Below are 3,352 nucleotides of genomic sequence, written 5' to 3'. Positions count from 1 at the left end.
TTAAATGTTTTAGGCTTTGCAAGCCAGTCTTTGTCATAACTACTTAACTCAGACATAGTAAGGCAAAAGCAGCCAGACTATTCATGAACAAACTGGACATGGTCATGTTCCAATAAAACTTTATTTAAAAAATAGAAGGCAGGGCCATAGTCTGCCTATCCTGTTCCAGACCGAATTCTAGTTTACAAGAAATACAGACATGGAAAACAAAAGTAAACGATACCAAAAGACAATAATATCACACACCCAGAAGGTGTGACATTCTACAAGACGACTAGCCTGGCTTGTCAAAAAATAAATAAATAAAATAAATTAATGTCTTTGGGAGGGGAAAAAAAAAGACAAAGGGCTGAACTAGATTAAATAAAACAGGTCAAAGAGACATGTACCTTGCATGAATCCTGGTTTGAAAAGCAACATACTAGAGGCTGTATATTCTTCAAAAGGTAACCAAAGAAATTCAAGTATAACATGGATAAGGAGAAGTTATTAGTAAACAAATTATTTTATAACTATCTCAGACATGACAGCATAATGATTCTGTAGAAGAAAGTCCTTATTCTTAGGAGATGCTTGCCATAGCTACAAGGAGTAAAGTGTCACAAAGTATGAATGCAAGTTCAGGTTCAGCATAAAACACAGCCAGATGAGGTAGACATGGTGAACGCGGGACCAGGAGCGGGGCACCTGGACGTCCATTCATTACACTATCCTTTCAACATTTCTCTGTTTGAAACAGCATATCTGCAGTGAAGTGGAGGACAGGGAGGAGGGTCTCTCCAGCTGGAGAGGCAACCAGGAGCCCAGTGAGGAGGTGCTGCAGCACCTAACCAACAGGCAGTCACCGAGTGGCACCCACCTGCCCTGCAACCCCTGCATTCCTCCCCAGGCTTAGGAGAGGCCAGCTGGCATCAGCCTATGTGGGCTAGGGCTGTGAGGACAGCATCAGTCAGCCAGGAGCAGAGTGGAGGGGCTCCCTCTTGCTAGGTTTCTGGCTCACCCTCTCCATCCACCCAGACTTAAGGTCAGAAACCTGGGATCTGGTCTCCAAGAGTAGTTCCAGCAGTATTCTCTTTGGCAACAGCAGCAGGTACCAAGAAGAAAAGGCAGGTGGGGCTCTCCGGCTTACACAATCTTGGTAAAGGAAAGGGCACGTTGTCTTGTGCAAATGGAAACGAGATCACCTCTCCTGCCTACTGAAACACCTTGCCAGCTCCCCCTGCTCCCGCTCCAGGCTTGCGAACTGTGCCAGGTACTGCTGCATCAGCCGCTCCTGTTTATCAGCCCCCTGCGTCATGTAACAACCCTGGGACAAACCCCAATTTATTAAGCGCCTGTCAAGCCCTGTGGGGATCTCCACCTGGAGTCCAAGGCCTTGGCTGAGCTCTCCAGCTTTGAGCACCTCCAATTACCCTCTTCCAACACTCCTGGCCCCTGGATTCTCTGGCGACATAGAACGCCCTGTGGTCCCTGGAAAGCATGAGCTATTTCACCCCTAAGCCTTTGCATATGCTGTCCCTTCTGAACTTTTCTCCTTGCTCTCTCTGTGGCCAACTCCTATCCAGCCTTCAAAACGCAGCCCAACACCCAGGACCTAGACCCCTACTGGTCTTGATCTGTTTTTACTGGCCATTCATGTTTTGGTCCATAGTTTTCAACTGAGTAGCACCTCAGTTGGCTTGAGAAGGTAATTTTGTTCCCCTCAGTGGGGCAAGTATATTTTTTACCTTGGGAGGATACACAATAATTATAGTATAGATTGTAGTAACAAGTCTCATGATATTGTAGACTTCTGAACTGTACGGTCCAAGAAGGTAGCCACTAGCCATATGTGGTGATTTAAATTAATTAAACTTTAAAAATCCATTCCTAGATGGCTGAATTTCAAACACTCAATCGGCATAGGTGCCTATTGGACAGTGCAGATACAGAGCATTTCCCCAACGGCAGGAAGTTTTCTTCTTTCTCCTATTTCAGGGCTTTTTCTCCTATTTCTTCTTCTTTTTCTCCTATTTATTTTCTTCTTTCTCTTATTTCAGGGCTCTCCAGAGGGTCTGCTGAAACCTTACCCCATGGAAAAGCTAGAAGACTATTTCTCGAAGTGAGGTCCAAAAGGACAAAGTGGGAAAAAGGAACATTTCCCATTGATTACAAAGGGCTAAGCTCCTTAATACATAAAGAGCTAATACATAAATAAGAAAAAGACCAACCACCCAACAGAAAAATATACAGACAATATAGACAATTCAGAATAAGAAACTCACAAGTTAAACACCCTGAGGCGCTGAATTTTCCACTGCTCAGACTAGTATAGATCCAAAAGTTTGAAAACATAAGGCCATGAGGGCACTCTCAGACATCGCCTAATGGAAACGTTGCAAAACTACCAACACATTTTCCCGGTGCCTCAGCAATCCTTCATCTAAGCAGTTGTTAGACAGGTCTACCTGTGCACACATCAAATGAGACAGACATGGATATTTCACTGCAGCATTGCTTATCATGAGCCAAAGGCCGGAAACAACCGCAGTCATCGCTAATAAAGAATGCCTAAATAAACACACTTGGGACGCACATGTCTAACTGTTCAAAAAGAAAAAACCAAAACATGAAACAGAGCAGCTGCACCTCTCCATACATCAAGACAAATTCTCCAGGGTACACTAAGGGAAAAAGCAAGTGCAGGAGCATGTACAATGCTACCTTTTGTATAAAAAGAAAAAAAAAAACAAGGGCAGCAGGGCACAAAGATCTCCCTCTGTTCTTCCAGGGCACCTAAGAACAGTGATTAACTGGAGGATGGGGTGAGGGGGTGAACGGAAAGGGCAGGGAGGGGAAGCTCCCACTAGACACCTCCTTATACTGTTTCATTTTTGAAATGGATGAGTCTTTATCATATCTTCTTATTACTAAATTGATCTTTTTAAAATGACTCTCTGGACCACCTGCCTCAAAATCAATAGAGATTCTCATTAAGAATGTAGCTCCTCCTGGGCAGGGTGCCTCACACCCGTAATCCCAGCACCTTGGTGGCCGAGGTAGGCAGATCACTTGGGGCCAGGAGTTCAAGACCAACCAACCTGGCCGACATGGCAAAACCCCATCTCTGCTAAAAATACAAAAATTAGCTGGGCATGGTGGCACATGCCTGTAATCCCAGCTACTTGAGAAGCTGAGGGAGGACAATCAGTTGAACCCGGGAGGCGGAGGTTGCAGTGAGCTGAGATCATGCCACTGCACTCTAGCCTAGGCAACAGAGCGAGATTCCGTCTCCAAAAGAAAGCCAGGCACCGGACGCGGTGGCTCATGCCTGTAATCCCAGCACTTTGGGAGGCTGAGGCAGGCGGATCAC

General features: G+C 45.4%; 1 protein-coding gene across 6 annotated transcripts in view; it reads right to left on the bottom strand.

The window, feature by feature from the left end:
- AKT2 (AKT serine/threonine kinase 2) overlaps window positions 1–3,352 on the bottom strand; it is a 56,159-nt gene that overhangs the window by 18,937 nt on the left and 33,870 nt on the right. The window lies entirely within an intron of this gene.

This window comes from Cebus imitator, unplaced genomic scaffold (genome assembly GCF_001604975.1).
Source record: "Cebus imitator isolate Cc_AM_T3 unplaced genomic scaffold, Cebus_imitator-1.0 Scaffold306, whole genome shotgun sequence".
Taxonomy (NCBI): domain Eukaryota; kingdom Metazoa; phylum Chordata; class Mammalia; order Primates; family Cebidae; genus Cebus; species Cebus imitator.
This window is presented reverse-complemented; position numbering and strand designations above follow the sequence as displayed.